Consider the following 18,361-nt stretch of genomic DNA (forward strand, 5'->3'; position numbering starts at 1 on the left):
CTCTTCTTTATCCATTCCTCTGTCGATGGACATCTTGGCTCTTTCCACAGTTTGGCTATTGTGGACATTGCTGCTATAAACAATGGGGTGCACGTACCGCTTCGGGTCCCTACCTTTGTATCTTTGGGGTAAATACCCAGGAGTGCCATTGCTGGATCGAATGGTAGCTCTAATTTCAACTGCTTGAGGAACCTCCATACTGTTTTCCAGAGGGGTTGCGCCAGCTTGCATTCCCACCAACACTGTAGGAGGGTTCCCCTTTCTCCACATCACCGCCAACATCTGTCGTTGCCTGACTTGTTAATTTTAGCCCTTCTGACGGGTGTGAGGTGGTGTCTCATTGAGGTTTTGATTTGGATTTCCCTGATGCCGAGCCGTGCTGAGCACTTTTTCATGTGCCTGTTGGCCATTTGGATGTCTTCTTTGGAAAAATGTCTGTTCATGGCTTCTGCCCATTTGTTGATTGGGTTATTTGTTCTTTGGCTGTTGAGTTCGATAAGTTCTTTATAGATTTTGGATAGTAGCCCTTTATCTGATATGTCATTTGCAAATATTTTCTCCCATTGTGTCGGGTGTCTTTTGGTTTTGTGGACTGTTTCTTTTGCTGTGCCAAAGCTTTTTATCTTGATGAAATCCCAATAGTTCATTTTGGCCCTGGCTTCCCGTGCCTTTGGTGATGTTTCTAGGAAGAAGTTGCTGCGGCTGACGTCGAACGCTTGCTACCTGTGTTCTCCTTTAGGATTTTGATGGACTCCTGTCTCACAGTGAGGTCTTTCACGCATTTGGAGTCTATTTTTGTGTGTGGTGTATGGAAATGGTCCAGTGTCATTCTTCTGCATGTGGCTGTCCAATTTTCCCAACACCCGTTGTTGAAAAGGCTCTCTTTTTGCCATTGGATATTCTTTCCCGCTTTGACAAAGGTAAGTTGACCATAGAGTTGAGGGTCCATTTCTGGGCTCTCGATTCTGTTCCATGGATCTATGTGTCTCTTTTTGTGCCAGTACCATACTGTCTTGATGAGGACAGCTTTGTCATAGCGCTCGAAGTCCAGAATTGTGATGCCGCCCGCTTTGCTCTTCTTTTTCAATACTCCTCTGGCTATTCGGGGTCTCTTCTGGTTCCATTCAAAATTTAGGATTATTTGTTCCATTCCTTTGAAAAAAGTGGATGGTATTTTGATGGGGATTGCATTGAATGTGTAGATTGCTCTAGGGAGCATTGACCTCTTCACAATGTTGGTTCTCCCAATCCATGAGCATGGAACGTTTTTCCATTTCTTTGTGTCTTCTTCAATTTCATTCCTGAGTATTCTGTAGATTTCTGAGTACAGATCCTTTGCCTCTTTGGTTCAATTTATTCCTAGGTATCTTATGGTTTTGGGTGCAATTGTGAATGGGATCGACTCCTTCATTTGTCTCTCTTCTGTCTTGTTGTTGGTGTAGAGGAATGCCACTGATTTCTGTGCATTGATTTTATAGCCTGCTCTTTGACTGAATTCCTGTGTGAGTTCTAGCAGTTTTGGGGTGGAGTCTTTGGGGTTTTCCACATAAAGTATCATATCATCTGCAAAGAGTGAGAGTTTGACTTCCTCTCTGCCGATTGGGATGCCTTTGATTTCTTTTTGTTGTCTGATTGCTGTGGCTAGGACTTCGAATACTATGTTGAGTAGCAGTGGTGAGAGTGGCTCTCCCTGCCGCGTTCCTGACCTTAGGGGAAAAGCTCTCAGCTTTTCCCCATTGAGAATGGTATTCGCTGTAGGTTTTTCGTAGATGGCTTTTATGATATTGAGGGATGTACCCTCTGTCCCTATACTCTGAAGAGTTTTGATCAAGAAAGGGTGCTGTACTTTGTCAAATGCTTTTTCTGCATCTATTGAGAGGATCCTATGATTCTTGTTCTTTCTTTTGTGAATGTATTTTATCACGTTGATTGATTTGCGGATGTTGAACCAGCCTTGCGGCCCAGGGATAAATCCCACTTGGTCGTGGTGAATAGTCCTTTTAATGTACTGTTGGATCCTCTTGGCTAGTATTTTGGTGAGGATTTTTGCATCGATGTTCTTCAAGGATATGGGTCTGTAATTCTCCTTTTTGATGGGATCTTTGTCTGGTTTGGGGATCAAGGTAACGGTGGCCTCGTAAAATGAGTTTGGAAGTTTTCCTTGCCTTTCTACCTTTGGGAACCGTTTCAGGAGACTAGGTATTATTTCTTCTTTAAATGTCTGATAGAATTCCCCTGGGAAGCCACCTGGCCCTGGGCTTTGGTTCTTGGGAGATTTTTGATGACTGCTTCAATTGCCTTCGTGGTTATAGGACACTTTAGGTTTTCTATTTCTTCCTGGGTCAGTTTTGGTAGTTGACACATCTCTAGGAAGGCACCCATTTCTTCCAGGTTATCTAATTTGCTGCCATAGGGTTGCTCATATTATGTTCTTATCATTGTTTGTATTTCTTTGGTGTTGGTTGTGATCTCTCCTCTTTCATTCCTGATTTTGTTGATTTGGGTCATTTCTCTTTTCTTTTTGATCAGCCTGGCCAGGGGTTTATCAACCTTGTGAATTCTTTCAAAGAACCAGCTCCTAGTTCCGTTGATCTCTTCTCCTGTTCTTTTGGGTTCTAGTTCATTGATTTCTGCTCTGATCTTCATGATTTCTCTTCTCCTGCTGGGTTTAGGCTTTCTTTGCCGTTCTTTCTCCAGCTCCTTTAGGTGTAGGGTTAGGTTGTGTATTTGAGACCTTTCTTGTTTCCTGACAAAGCCTTGTATTGATATGTACTTTCCTCGCAGGACTGCCGTGGGTGTATCCCAACGATTTTGGGCAGTTGTGTTTTCATTTTCATTGGTTTCCATGAGTTTTTTAAAATCTTCTTTAATTTCCTGGTTGACCCATTCATTCTTTAGTAGGAGGCTCTTTAGCCTCCATGTATTTGAGGTCTTTCCGACTTTCCTCTTGTGATTGAGTTCTAGTTTCAAACCATTGTGGTCTGAAAATGTGCAGGGAATGATGCCAATCTTTTGGTACCGGTTGAGACCTGATTTGGGACCTAGGATGTGATCCATTCTGGAGAATGTTCCATGGGCACTAGAGAAGAAAGTGTATTCCGTTGCTTTGGGATGGAACGTTCTGCATATGTCTGTGAAGTCCATTTGCTCCAGTGTGTCATTGCAAGTCTTTATTTCCTTGTTGATCTTTTGCTTAGATGATCTGGCCATTTCAGTCAGGGGGGTGTTAAAGTGCCCCACTATTATTGTATGGTTGTCAATGTGTTTCTTTGCTTTTCTTATTAATTGCCTTATATAATTGGATGCTCCCATGTTCGGGGCATAGATATTTACAATTGTTAGATCTTCTTGTTGGATAGACCCTTTAAGTAGGACATAGTGTCCTTCTTCATCTCTTATTACAGTCTTTGATTTTTATTGCTTTGTTAATCACCATGTACTACATCATTTGTTTTGGTGTAGTGTTCCATGATTCATTGTTTGTTCCTAACACACAGTGCTCCATGCGGAATGTGCCCTCTTTAATACCCATCACCAGGCTAACCCATCCCCCTACCCACCTCCCGTCTTGAAACCTCAGTTTGTTTTTCAGAGTCCATCATCTCTCCTGGTTCGTCTCCCCCTCTGACTAACTCCCCTTCATTCTTCCTCTCCTGCTATCTTCTCCTTTTTCTTTATTCTTAAAATATGTTGCGTTATTTGTTTCAGAAGTACAGATCTGTGATTCAACAGTCTTACACAATTCACAGCGCTCACCGTAGCTCAAACCCTCCCCAATGTCTATCACCCAGCCACCCCATCCCTCCCACCCCCGACCACTCCAGCAACCCTCAGTTTGTTCCTGACATTAAGAATTCCTCATGTCAGTGAGGTCATATGATACATGTCTTTCTCTGATTGACGTATTTCACTAATCATCGGACCCTCCTGTTCCATCCACGTCGTTGCACATGGCAAGATCTCATTCCTTTGGATGGCTGCATAATATTCCATTGTGTATATGTATACCACCTCTTCTTTATCCATTCCTCTGTCGATGGACATCTTGGCTCTTTCCACAGTTTGGCTATTGTGGACATTGCTGCTATAAACAATGGGGTGCACGTACCGCTTCGGGTCCCTACCTTTGTATCTTTCGGGTAAATACCCAGGAGTGCCATTGCTGGATCGAATGGTAGCTCTAATTTCAACTGTTTGAGGAACCTCCATACTGTTTTCCAGAGGGGTTGCGCCAGCTTGCATTCCCACGAACACTGTAGGAGGGTTCCCCTTTCTCCACATCCCCGCCAACATCTGTCGTTCCCTGACATGTTAATTTTAGCCCTTCTGACGGGTGTGAGGTGGTGTCTCATTGAGGATTTGATTTGGATTTCCCTGATGCCGAGCCGTGTTGAGCACTTTTTCATGTGCCTGTTGGCCATTTGGATGTCTTCTTTGGAAAAATGTCTGTTCATGGCTTCTGGCATTTGTTGATTGGGTTATTTGTTCTTTGGCTGTTGAGTTCGATAAGTTCTTTATAGATTTTGGATAGTAGCCCTTTATCTGATATGTCATTTGCAAATATTTTCTCCCATTGTGTCGGGTGTCTTTTGGTTTTGTGGACTGTTCCTTTTGCTGTGCCAAAGCTTTTTATCTTGATGAAATCCCAATAGTTCATTTTGGCCCTGGCTTCCCGTGCCTTTGGTGATGTGTCTAGGAAGAAGTTGCTGCGGCTGACGTCGAAGAGCTTGCTACCTGTGTTCTCCTTTAGGATTTTGATGGACTCCTGTCTCACAGTGAGGTCTTTCACGCATTTGGAGCCTATTTTTGTGTGTGGTGTATGGAAATGGTCCAGTGTCATTCTTCTGCATGTGGCTGTCCAATTTTCCCAACACCCGTTGTTGAAGAGGCTGTCTTTTTGCCATTGGACATTCTTTCCTGCTTTGTCAAAGGTAAGTTGACCATAGAGTTGAGGGTCCATTTCTGGGCTCTCGGTTCTGTTCCATGGATCTATGTGTCTGTTTTTGTGCCAGTACCATACTGTCTTGACGAGGACAGCTTTGTCATAGCGCTCGAAGTCCAGAATTGTGATGCCGCCCGCTTTGCTCTTCTTTTTCAATACTCCTCTGGCTATTCGGGGTCTCTTCTGGTTCCATTCAAAATTTAGGATTATTTGTTCCATTCCTTTGAAAAAAGTGGATGGTATTTTGATGGGGATTGCACTGAATGTGTAGATTGCTCTAGGGAGCATTGACCTCTTCACAATGTTGGTTCTCCCAATCCATGAGCATGGAACGTTTTTCCATTTCTTTGTGTCTTCTTCAATTTCATTCCTGAGTATTCTGTAGATTTCTGAGTACAGATCCTTTGCCTCTTTGGTTCAATTTATTCCTAGGTATCTTATGGTTTTGGGTGCAATTGTGAATGGGATCGACTCCTTGATTTGTCTCTCTTCTGTCTTGTTGTTGGTGTAGAGGAATGCCACTGATTTCTGTGCATTGATTTTATAGCCTGCTCCTTGACTGAATTCCTGTGTGAGTTCTAGCAGTTTTGGGGTGGAGTCTTTTGGGTTTTCCACATAAAGTATCATATCATCTGCAAAGAGTGAGAGTTTGACTTCCTCTCTGCCGATTGGGATGCCTTTGATTTCTTTTTGTTGTCTGATTGCTGTGGCTAGGACTTCGAATACTATGTTGAGTAGCAGTGGTGAGAGTGGCTCTCCCTGCCGCGTTCCTGACCTTAGGGGAAAAGCTCTCAGCTTTTCCCCATTGAGAATGATATTCGCTGTAGGTTTTTCGTAGATGGCTTTTATGATATTGAGGTATGTACCCTCTGTCCCTATACTCTGAAGAGTTTTGATCAAGAAAGGGTGCTGTACTTTGTCAAATGCTTTTTCTGCATCTATTGAGAGGATCCTATGATTCTTGTTCTTTCTTTTGTGAATGTATTTTATCACGTTGATTGATTTGCGGATGTTGAACCAGCCTTGCGGCCCAGGGATAAATCCCACTTGGTCGTGGTGAATAGTCCTTTTAATGTACTGTTGGATCCTCTTGGCTAGTATTTTGGTGAGGATTTTTGCATCGATGTTCATCAAGGATATGGGTCTGTAATTCTCCTTTTTGATGGGATCTTTGTCTGGTTTGGGGATCAAGGTAACGGTGGCCTCCTAAAATGAGTTTGGAAGTTTTCCTTGCCTTTCTACCTTTGGGAACCGTTTCAGGAGACTAGGTATTATTTCTTCTTTAAATGTCTGATAGAATTCCCCTGGGAAGCCACCTGGCCCTGGGCTTTGGTTTCTTGGGAGATTTTTGATGACTGCTTCAATTGCCTTCGTGGTTATAGGACACTTTAGGTTTTCTATTTCTTCCTGGGTCAGTTTTGGTAGTTGACACATCTCTAGGAAGGCACCCATTTCTTCCAGGTTATCTAATTTGCTGCCATAGGGTTGCTCATATTATGTTCTTATCATTGTTTGTATTTCTTTGGTGTTGGTTGTGATCTCTCCTCTTTTATTCCTGATTTTGTTGATTTGGGTCATTTCTCTTTTCTTTTTGATCAGCCTGGCCAGGGGTTTATCAACCTTGTGAATTCTTTCAAAGAACCAGCTCCTAGTTCCGTTGATCTGTTCTCCTGTTCTTTTGGGTTCTAGTTCATTGATTTCTGCTCTGATCTTCATGATTTCTCTTCTCCTGCTGGGTTTAGGCTTTCTTTGCCGTTCTTTCTCCAGCTCCTTTAGGTGTAGGGTTAGGTTGTGTATTTGAGACCTTTCTTGTTTCTTGACAAAGGCTTGTATTGATATGTACTTTCCTCGCAGGACTGCCGTGGGTTTATCCCAACGATTTTGGGCAGTTGTGTTTTCATTTTCATTGGTTTCCATGAGTTTTTTAAAATCTTCTTTAATTTCCTGGTTGACCCATTCATTCTTTAGTAGGAGGCTCTTTCGCCTCCATGTATTTGAGGTCTTTCCGACTTTCCTCTTGTGATTGAGTTCTAGTTTCAAAGCATTGTGGTCTGAAAATGTGCAAGGAATGATCCCAATCTTCTGGTACCGGTTGAGACCTGATTTGGGACCTAGGATGTGATCCATTCTGGAGAATGTTCCATGGGCACTAGACAAGAAAGTGTATTCCGTTGCTTTGGGATGGAACGTTCTGCATATGTCTGTAAAGTCCATTTGCTCCAGTGTGTCATTGCAAGTCTTTATTTCCTTGTTGATCTTTTGCTTAGATGATCTGGCCATTTCAGTCAGGGGGGTGTTAAAGTGCCCCACTATTATTGTATTGTTGTCAATGTGTTTCTTTGCTTTTCTTATTAATTGCCTTATATAATTGGATGCTCCCATGTTCGGGGCATAGATATTTACAATTGTTAGATCTTCTTGTTGGATAGACCCTTTAAGTAGGACATAGTGTCCTTCTTCATCTCTAATTACAGACTTTGATTTTTATTGCTTTGTTAATCACCATGTACTACATCATTTGTTTTGGTGTAGTGTTCCATGATTCATTGTTTGTTCCTAACACACAGTGCTCCATGCGGAATGTGCCCTCTTTAATACCCATCACCAGGCTAACCCATCCCCCTACCCACCTCCCGTCTTGAAACCTCAGTTTGTTTTTCAGAGTCCATCATCTCTCCTGGTTCGTCTCCCCCTCTGACTAACTCCCCTTCATTCTTTCTCTCCTGCTATCGTCTCCTTTTTCTTTATTCTTAAAATATGTTGCGTTATTTGTTTCAGAAGTACAGATCTGTGATTCAACAGTCTTACACAATTCACAGCACTCACCGTAGCTCATACCCTCCCCAATGTCTATCACCCAGCCACCCCATCCCTCCCACCCCCGACCACTCCAGCAACCCTCAGTTTGTTCCTGACATTAAGAATTCCTCATATCAGTGAGGTCATATGATACATGTCTTTCTCTGATTGACGTATTTCACTAATCATCGTACCCTCCTGTTCCATCCACGTCGTTGCACATGGCAAGATCTCATTCCTTTGGATGGCTGCATAATATTCCATTGTGTATATGTATACCACCTCTTCTTTATCCATTCCTCTGTCGATGGATATCTTGGCTCTTTCCACAGTTTGGCTATTGTGGACATTGCTGCTATAAACAATGGGGTGCACGTACCGCTTCGGGTCCCTACCTTTGTATCTTTGGGGTAAATACCCAGGAGTGCCATTGCTGGATCGAATGGTAGCTCTAATTTCAACTGCTTGAGGAACCTCCATACTGTTTTCCAGAGGGGTTGCGCCAGCTTGCATTCCCACCATCACTGTAGGAGGGTTCCCCTTTCTCCACATCACCGCCAACATCTGTCGTTGCCTGACTTGTTAATTTTAGCCCTTCTGACGGGTGTGAGGTGGTGTCTCATTGAGGTTTTGATTTGGATTTCCCTGATGCCGAGCCGTGCTGAGCACTTTTTCATGTGCCTGTTGGCCATTTGGATGTCTTCTTTGGAAAAATGTCTGTTCATGGCTTCTGCCCATTTGTTGATTGGGTTATTTGTTCTTTGGCTGTTGAGTTCGATAAGTTCTTTATAGATTTTGGATAGTAGCCCTTTATCTGATATGTGATTTGCAAATATTTTCTCCCATTGTGTCGGGTGTCTTTTGGTTTTGTGGACTGTTTCTTTTGCTGTGCCAAAGCTTTTTATCTTGATGAAATCCCAATAGTTCATTTTGGCCCTGGCTTCCCGTGCCTTTGGTGATGTTTCTAGGAAGAAGTTGCTGCGGCTGACGTCGAAGAGCTTGCTACCTGTGTTCTCCTTTAGGATTTTGATGGACTCCTGTCTCACAGTGAGGTCTTTCACGCATTTGGAGTCTATTTTTGTGTGTGGTGTATGGAAATGGTCCAGTGTCATTGTTCTGCATGTGGCTGTCCAATTTTCCCAACACCCGTTGTTGAAAAGGCTCTCTTTTTGCCATTGGATATTCTTTCCCGCTTTGACAAAGGTAAGTTGACCATAGAGTTGAGGGTCCATTTCTGGGCTCTCGATTCTGTTCCATGGATCTATGTGTCTCTTTTTGTGCCAGTACCATACTGTCTTGATGAGGACAGCTTTGTCATAGCGCTCGAAGTCCAGAATTGTGATGCCGCCCGCTTTGCTCTTCTTTTTCAATACTCCTCTGGCTATTCGGGGTCTCTTCTGGTTCCATTCAAAATTTAGGATTATTTGTTCCATTCCTTTGAAAAAAGTGGATGGTATTTTGATGGGGATTGCATTGAATGTGTAGATTGCTCTAGGGAGCATTGACCTCTTCACAATGTTGGTTCTCCCAATCCATGAGCATGGAACGTTTTTCCATTTCTTTGTGTCTTCTTCAATTTCATTCCTGAGTATTCTGTAGATTTCTGAGTACAGATCCTTTGCCTCTTTGGTTCAATTTATTCCTAGGTATCTTATGGTTTTGGGTGCAATTGTGAATGGGATCGACTCCTTGATTTGTCTCTCTTCTGTCTTGTTGTTGGTGTAGAGGAATGCCACTGATTTCTGTGCATTGATTTTATAGCCTGCTCTTTGACTGAATTCCTTTGTGAGTTCTAGCAGTTTTGGGGTGGAGTCTTTTGGGTTTTCCACATAAAGTATCATATCATCTGCAAAGAGTGAGAGTTTGACTTCCTCTCTGCCGATTGGGATGCCTTTGATTTCTTTTTGTTGTCTGATTGCTGTGGCTAGGACTTCGAATACTATGTTGAGTAGCAGTGGTGAGAGTGGCTCTCCCTGCCGCGTTCTTGACCTTAGGGGAAAAGCTCTCAGCTTTTCCCCATTGAGAATGGTATTCGCTGTAGGTTTTTCGTAGATGGCTTTTATGATATTGAGGTATGTACCCTCTGTCCCTATACTCTGAAGAGTTTTGATCAAGAAAGGGTGCTGTACTTTGTCAAATGCTTTTTCTGCATCTATTGAGAGGATCCTATGATTCTTGTTCTTTCTTTTGTGAATGTATTTTATCACGTTGATTGATTTGCGGATGTTGAACCAGCCTTGCGGCCCAGGGATAAATCCCACTTGGTCGTGGTGAATAGTCCTTTTAATGTACTGTTGGATCCTCTTGGCTAGTATTTTGGTGAGGATTTTTGCATCGATGTTCTTCAAGGATATGGGTCTGTAATTCTCCTTTTTGATGGGATCTTTGTCTGGTTTGGGGATCAAGGTAACGGTGGCCTCGTAAAATGAGTTTGGAAGTTTTCCTTGCCTTTCTACCTTTGGGAACCGTTTCAGGAGACTAGGTATTATTTCTTCTTTAAATGTCTGATAGAATTCCCCTGGGAAGCCACCTGGCCCTGGGCTTTGGTTCTTGGGAGATTTTTGATGACTGCTTCAATTGCCTTCGTGGTTATAGGACACTTTAGGTTTTCTATTTCTTCCTGGGTCAGTTTTGGTAGTTGACACATCTCTAGGAAGGCACCCATTTCTTCCAGGTTATCTAATTTGCTGCCATAGGGTTGCTCATATTATGTTCTTATCATTGTTTGTATTTCTTTGGTGTTGGTTGTGATCTCTCCTCTTTCATTCCTGATTTTGTTGATTTGGGTCATTTCTCTTTTCTTTTTGATCAGCCTGGCCAGGGGTTTATCAACCTTGTGAATTCTTTCAAAGAACCAGCTCCTAGTTCCGTTGATCTCTTCTCCTGTTCTTTTGGGTTCTAGTTCATTGATTTCTGCTCTGATCTTCATGATTTCTCTTCTCCTGCTGGGTTTAGGCTTTCTTTGCCGTTCTTTCTCCAGCTCCTTTAGGTGTAGGGTTAGGTTGTGTATTTGAGACCTTTCTTGTTTCCTGACAAAGCCTTGTATTGATATGTACTTTCCTCGCAGGACTGCCGTGGGTGTATCCCAACGATTTTGGGCAGTTGTGTTTTCATTTTCATTGGTTTCCATGAGTTTTTTAAAATCTTCTTTAATTTCCTGGTTGACCCATTCATTCTTTAGTAGGAGGCTCTTTAGCCTCCATGTATTTGAGGTCTTTCCGACTTTCCTCTTGTGATTGAGTTCTAGTTTCAAACCATTGTGGTCTGAAAATGTGCAGGGAATGATGCCAATCTTTTGGTACCGGTTGAGACCTGATTTGGGACCTAGGATGTGATCCATTCTGGAGAATGTTCCATGGGCACTAGAGAAGAAAGTGTATTCCGTTGCTTTGGGATGGAACGTTCTGCATATGTCTGTGAAGTCCATTTGCTCCAGTGTGTCATTGCAAGTCTTTATTTCCTTGTTGATCTTTTGCTTAGATGATCTGGCCATTTCAGTCAGGGGGGTGTTAAAGTGCCCCACTATTATTGTATGGTTGTCAATGTGTTTCTTTGCTTTTCTTATTAATTGCCTTATATAATTGGATGCTCCCATGTTCGGGGCATAGATATTTACAATTGTTAGATCTTCTTGTTGGATAGACCCTTTAAGTAGGACATAGTGTCCTTCTTCATCTCTTATTAGAGTCTTTGATTTTTATTGCTTTGTTAATCACCATGTACTACATCATTTGTTTTGGTGTAGTGTTCCATGATTCATTGTTTGTTCCTAACACACAGTGCTCCATGCGGAATGTGCCCTCTTTAATACCCATCACCAGGCTAACCCATCCCCCTACCCACCTCCCGTCTTGAAACCTCAGTTTGTTTTTCAGAGTCCATCATCTCTCCTGGTTCGTCTCCCCCTCTGACTAACTCCCCTTCATTCTTCCTCTCCTGCTATCTTCTCCTTTTTCTTTATTCTTAAAATATGTTGCGTTATTTGTTTCAGAAGTACAGATCTGTGATTCAACAGTCTTACACAATTCACAGCGCTCACCGTAGCTCAAACCCTCCCCAATGTCTATCACCCAGCCACCCCATCCCTCCCACCCCCGACCACTCCAGCAACCCTCAGTTTGTTCCTGACATTAAGAATTCCTCATGTCAGTGAGGTCATATGATACATGTCTTTCTCTGATTGACGTATTTCACTAATCATCGGACCCTCCTGTTCCATCCACGTCGTTGCACATGGCAAGATCTCATTCCTTTGGATGGCTGCATAATATTCCATTGTGTATATGTATACCACCTCTTCTTTATCCATTCCTCTGTCGATGGACATCTTGGCTCTTTCCACAGTTTGGCTATTGTGGACATTGCTGCTATAAACAATGGGGTGCACGTACCGCTTCGGGTCCCTACCTTTGTATCTTTCGGGTAAATACCCAGGAGTGCCATTGCTGGATCGAATGGTAGCTCTAATTTCAACTGTTTGAGGAACCTCCATACTGTTTTCCAGAGGGGTTGCGCCAGCTTGCATTCCCACGAACACTGTAGGAGGGTTCCCCTTTCTCCACATCCCCGCCAACATCTGTCGTTCCCTGACATGTTAATTTTAGCCCTTCTGACGGGTGTGAGGTGGTGTCTCATTGAGGATTTGATTTGGATTTCCCTGATGCCGAGCCGTGTTGAGCACTTTTTCATGTGCCTGTTGGCCATTTGGATGTCTTCTTTGGAAAAATGTCTGTTCATGGCTTCTGGCATTTGTTGATTGGGTTATTTGTTCTTTGGCTGTTGAGTTCGATAAGTTCTTTATAGATTTTGGATAGTAGCCCTTTATCTGATATGTCATTTGCAAATATTTTCTCCCATTGTGTCGGGTGTCTTTTGGTTTTGTGGACTGTTCCTTTTGCTGTGCCAAAGCTTTTTATCTTGATGAAATCCCAATAGTTCATTTTGGCCCTGGCTTCCCGTGCCTTTGGTGATGTGTCTAGGAAGAAGTTGCTGCGGCTGACGTCGAAGAGCTTGCTACCTGTGTTCTCCTTTAGGATTTTGATGGACTCCTGTCTCACAGTGAGGTCTTTCACGCATTTGGAGCCTATTTTTGTGTGTGGTGTATGGAAATGGTCCAGTGTCATTCTTCTGCATGTGGCTGTCCAATTTTCCCAACACCCGTTGTTGAAGAGGCTGTCTTTTTGCCATTGGACATTCTTTCCTGCTTTGTCAAAGGTAAGTTGACCATAGAGTTGAGGGTCCATTTCTGGGCTCTCGGTTCTGTTCCATGGATCTATGTGTCTGTTTTTGTGCCAGTACCATACTGTCTTGACGAGGACAGCTTTGTCATAGCGCTCGAAGTCCAGAATTGTGATGCCGCCCGCTTTGCTCTTCTTTTTCAATACTCCTCTGGCTATTCGGGGTCTCTTCTGGTTCCATTCAAAATTTAGGATTATTTGTTCCATTCCTTTGAAAAAAGTGGATGGTATTTTGATGGGGATTGCACTGAATGTGTAGATTGCTCTAGGGAGCATTGACCTCTTCACAATGTTGGTTCTCCCAATCCATGAGCATGGAACGTTTTTCCATTTCTTTGTGTCTTCTTCAATTTCATTCCTGAGTATTCTGTAGATTTCTGAGTACAGATCCTTTGCCTCTTTGGTTCAATTTATTCCTAGGTATCTTCTGGTTTTGGGTGCAATTGTGAATGGGATCGACTCCTTGATTTGTCTCTCTTCTGTCTTGTTGTTGGTGTAGAGGAATGCCACTGATTTCTGTGCATTGATTTTATAGCCTGCTCCTTGACTGAATTCCTGTGTGAGTTCTAGCAGTTTTGGGGTGGAGTCTTTTGGGTTTTCCACATAAAGTATCATATCATCTGCAAAGAGTGAGAGTTTGACTTCCTCTCTGCCGATTGGGATGCCTTTGATTTCTTTTTGTTGTCTGATTGCTGTGGCTAGGACTTCGAATACTATGTTGAGTAGCAGTGGTGAGAGTGGCTCTCCCTGCCGCGTTCCTGACCTTAGGGGAAAAGCTCTCAGCTTTTCCCCATTGAGAATGATATTCGCTGTAGGTTTTTCGTAGATGGCTTTTATGATATTGAGGTATGTACCCTCTGTCCCTATACTCTGAAGAGTTTTGATCAAGAAAGGGTGCTGTACTTTGTCAAATGCTTTTTCTGCATCTATTGAGAGGATCCTATGATTCTTGTTCTTTCTTTTGTGAATGTATTTTATCACGTTGATTGATTTGCGGATGTTGAACCAGCCTTGCGGCCCAGGGATAAATCCCACTTGGTCGTGGTGAATAGTCCTTTTAATGTACTGTTGGATCCTCTTGGCTAGTATTTTGGTGAGGATTTTTGCATCGATGTTCATCAAGGATATGGGTCTGTAATTCTCCTTTTTGATGGGATCTTTGTCTGGTTTGGGGATCAAGGTAACGGTGGCCTCCTAAAATGAGTTTGGAAGTTTTCCTTGCCTTTCTACCTTTGGGAACCGTTTCAGGAGACTAGGTATTATTTCTTCTTTAAATGTCTGATAGAATTCCCCTGGGAAGCCACCTGGCCCTGGGCTTTGGTTTCTTGGGAGATTTTTGATGACTGCTTCAATTGCCTTCGTGGTTATAGGACACTTTAGGTTTTCTATTTCTTCCTGGGTCAGTTTTGGTAGTTGACACATCTCTAGGAAGGCACCCATTTCTTCCAGGTTATCTAATTTGCTGCCATAGGGTTGCTCATATTATGTTCTTATCATTGTTTGTATTTCTTTGGTGTTGGTTGTGATCTCTCCTCTTTTATTCCTGATTTTGTTGATTTGGGTCATTTCTCTTTTCTTTTTGATCAGCCTGGCCAGGGGTTTATCAACCTTTTGAATTCTTTCAAAGAACCAGCTCCTAGTTCCGTTGATCTGTTCTCCTGTTCTTTTGGGTTCTAGTTCATTGATTTCTGCTCTGATCTTCATGATTTCTCTTCTCCTGCTGGGTTTAGGCTTTCTTTGCCGTTCTTTCTCCAGCTCCTTTAGGTGTAGGGTTAGGTTGTGTATTTGAGACCTTTCTTGTTTCTTGACAAAGGCTTGTATTGATATGTACTTTCCTCGCAGGACTGCCGTGGGTGTATCCCAACGATTTTCGGCAGTTGTGTTTTCATTTTCATTGGTTTCCATGAGTTTTTTAAAATCTTCTTTAATTTCCTGGTTGACCCATTCATTCTTTAGTAGGAGGCTCTTTAGCCTCCATGTATTTGAGGTCTTTCCGACTTTCCTCTTGTGATTGAGTTCTAGTTTCAAAGCATTGTGGTCTGAAAATGTGCAGGGAATGATCCCAATCTTCTGGTACCGGTTGAGACCTGATTTGGGACCTAGGATGTGATCCATTCTGGAGAATGTTCCATGGGCACTAGACAAGAAAGTGTATTCCGTTGCTTTGGGATGGAACGTTCTGCATATGTCTGTGAAGTCCATTTGCTCCAGGGTGTCATTTAAAGTCTTTATTTCCTTGTTGATCTTTTGCTTAGATGATCTGGTCATTTCAGTCAGGGGGGTGTTAAAGTGCCCCACTATTATTGTATTGTTGTCAATGTGTTTCTTTGCTTTTCTTATTAATTGCCTTATATAATTGGATGCTCCCATGTTCGGGGCATAGATATTTACAATTGTTAGATCTTCTTGTTGGATAGACCCTTTAAGTAGGACATAGTGTCCTTCTTCATCTCTAATTACAGACTTTGATTTTTATTGCTTTGTTAATCACCATGTACTACATCATTTGTTTTGGTGTAGTGTTCCATGATTCATTGTTTGTTCCTAACACACAGTGCTCCATGCGGAATGTGCCCTCTTTAATACCCATCACCAGGCTAACCCATCCCCCTACCCACCTCCCGTCTTGAAACCTCAGTTTGTTTTTCAGAGTCCATCATCTCTCCTGGTTCGTCTCCCCCTCTGACTAACTCCCCTTCATTCTTCCTCTCCTGCTATCGTCTCCTTTTTCTTTATTCTTAAAATATGTTGCGTTATTTGTTTCAGAAGTACAGATCTGTGATTCAACAGTCTTACACAATTCACAGCACTCACCGTAGCTCATACCCTCCCCAATGTCTATCACCCAGCCACCCCATCCCTCCCACCCCCGACCACTCCAGCAACCCTCAGTTTGTTCCTGACATTAAGAATTCCTCATATCAGTGAGGTCATATGATACATGTCTTTCTCTGATTGACGTATTTCACTAATCATCGTACCCTCCTGTTCCATCCACGTCGTTGCACATGGCAAGATCTCATTCCTTTGGATGGCTGCATAATATTCCATTGTGTATATGTATACCACCTCTTCTTTATCCATTCCTCTGTCGATGGACATCTTGGCTCTTTCCACAGTTTGGCTATTGTGGACATTGCTGCTATAAACAATGGGGTGCACGTACCGCTTCGGGTCCCTACCTTTGTATCTTTGGGGTAAATACCCAGGAGTGCCATTGCTGGATCGAATGGTAGCTCTAATTTCAACTGCTTGAGGAACCTCCATACTGTTTTCCAGAGGGGTTGCGCCAGCTTGCATTCCCACCAACACTGTAGGAGGGTTCCCCTTTCTCCACATCACCGCCAACATCTGTCGTTGCCTGACTTGTTAATTTTAGCCCTTCTGACGGGTGTGAGGTGGTGTCTCATTGAGGTTTTGATTTGGATTTCCCTGATGCCGAGCCGTGCTGAGCACTTTTTCATGTGCCTGTTGGCCATTTGGATGTCTTCTTTGGAAAAATGTCTGTTCATGGCTTCTGCCCATTTGTTGATTGGGTTATTTGTTCTTTGGCTGTTGAGTTCGATAAGTTCTTTATAGATTTTGGATAGTAGCCCTTTATCTGATATGTCATTTGCAAATATTTTCTCCCATTGTGTCGGGTGTCTTTTGGTTTTGTGGACTGTTTCTTTTGCTGTGCCAAAGCTTTTTATCTTGATGAAATCCCAATAGTTCATTTTGGCCCTGGCTTCCCGTGCCTTTGGTGATGTTTCTAGGAAGAAGTTGCTGCGGCTGACGTCGAAGAGCTTGCTACCTGTGTTCTCCTTTAGGATTTTGATGGACTCCTGTCTCACAGTGAGGTCTTTCACGCATTTGGAGTCTATTTTTGTGTGTGGTGTATGGAAATGGTCCAGTGTCATTGTTCTGCATGTGGCTGTCCAATTTTCCCAACACCCGTTGTTGAAAAGGCTCTCTTTTTGCCATTGGATATTCTTTCCCGCTTTGACAAAGGTAAGTTGACCATAGAGTTGAGGGTCCATTTCTGGGCTCTCGATTCTGTTCCATGGATCTATGTGTCTCTTTTTGTGCCAGTACCATACTGTCTTGATGAGGACAGCTTTGTCATAGCGCTCGAAGTCCAGAATTGTGATGCCGCCCGCTTTGCTCTTCTTTTTCAATACTCCTCTGGCTATTCGGGGTCTCTTCTGGTTCCATTCAAAATTTAGGATTATTTGTTCCATTCCTTTGAAAAAAGTGGATGGTATTTTGATGGGGATTGCATTGAATGTGTAGATTGCTCTAGGGAGCATTGACCTCTTCACAATGTTGGTTCTCCCAATCCATGAGCATGGAACGTTTTTCCATTTCTTTGTGTCTTCTTCAATTTCATTCCTGAGTATTCTGTAGATTTCTGAGTACAGATCCTTTGCCTCTTTGGTTCAATTTATTCCTAGGTATCTTATGGTTTTGGGTGCAATTGTGAATGGGATCGACTCCTTGATTTGTCTCTCTTCTGTCTTGTTGTTGGTGTAGAGGAATGCCACTGATTTCTGTGCATTGATTTTATAGCCTGCTCTTTGACTGAATTCCTTTGTGAGTTCTAGCAGTTTTGGGGTGGAGTCTTTTGGGTTTTCCACATAAAGTATCATATCATCTGCAAAGAGTGAGAGTTTGACTTCCTCTCTGCCGATTGGGATGCCTTTGATTTCTTTTTGTTGTCTGATTGCTGTGGCTAGGACTTCGAATACTATGTTGAGTAGCAGTGGTGAGAGTGGCTCTCCCTGCCGCGTTCCTGACCTTAGGGGAAAAGCTCTCAGCTTTTCCCCATTGAGAATGGTATTCGCTGTAGGTTTTTCGTAGATGGCTTTTATGATATTGAGGTATGTACCCTCTGTCCCTATACTCTGAAGAGTTTTGATCAAGAAAGGGTGCTGTACTTTGTCAAATGCTTTTTCTGCATCTATTGAGAGGATCCTATGATTCTTGTTCTTTCTTTTGTGAATGTATTTTATCACGTTGATTGATTTGCGGATGTTGAACCAGCCTTGCGGCCCAGGGATAAATCCCACTTGGTCGTGGTGAATAGTCCTTTTAATGTACTGTTGGATCCTCTTGGCTAGTATTTTGGTGAGGATTTTTGCATCGATGTTCTTCAAGGATATGGGTCTGTAATTCTCCTTTTTGATGGGATCTTTGTCTGGTTTGGGGATCAAGGTAACGGTGGCCTCGTAAAATGAGTTTGGAAGTTTTCCTTGCCTTTCTACCTTTGGGAACCGTTTCAGGAGACTAGGTATTATTTCTTCTTTAAATGTCTGATAGAATTCCCCTGGGAAGCCACCTGGCCCTGGGCTTTGGTTCTTGGGAGATTTTTGATGACTGCTTCAATTGCCTTCGTGGTTATAGG

This window comes from Eumetopias jubatus, unplaced genomic scaffold (genome assembly GCF_037043125.1).
Source record: "Eumetopias jubatus isolate StellerSeaLion01/CBP00866 unplaced genomic scaffold, mEumJub1_p1.0 scaffold_22, whole genome shotgun sequence".
In the NCBI taxonomy this organism is placed as follows: Eukaryota; Metazoa; Chordata; class Mammalia; order Carnivora; family Otariidae; genus Eumetopias; species Eumetopias jubatus.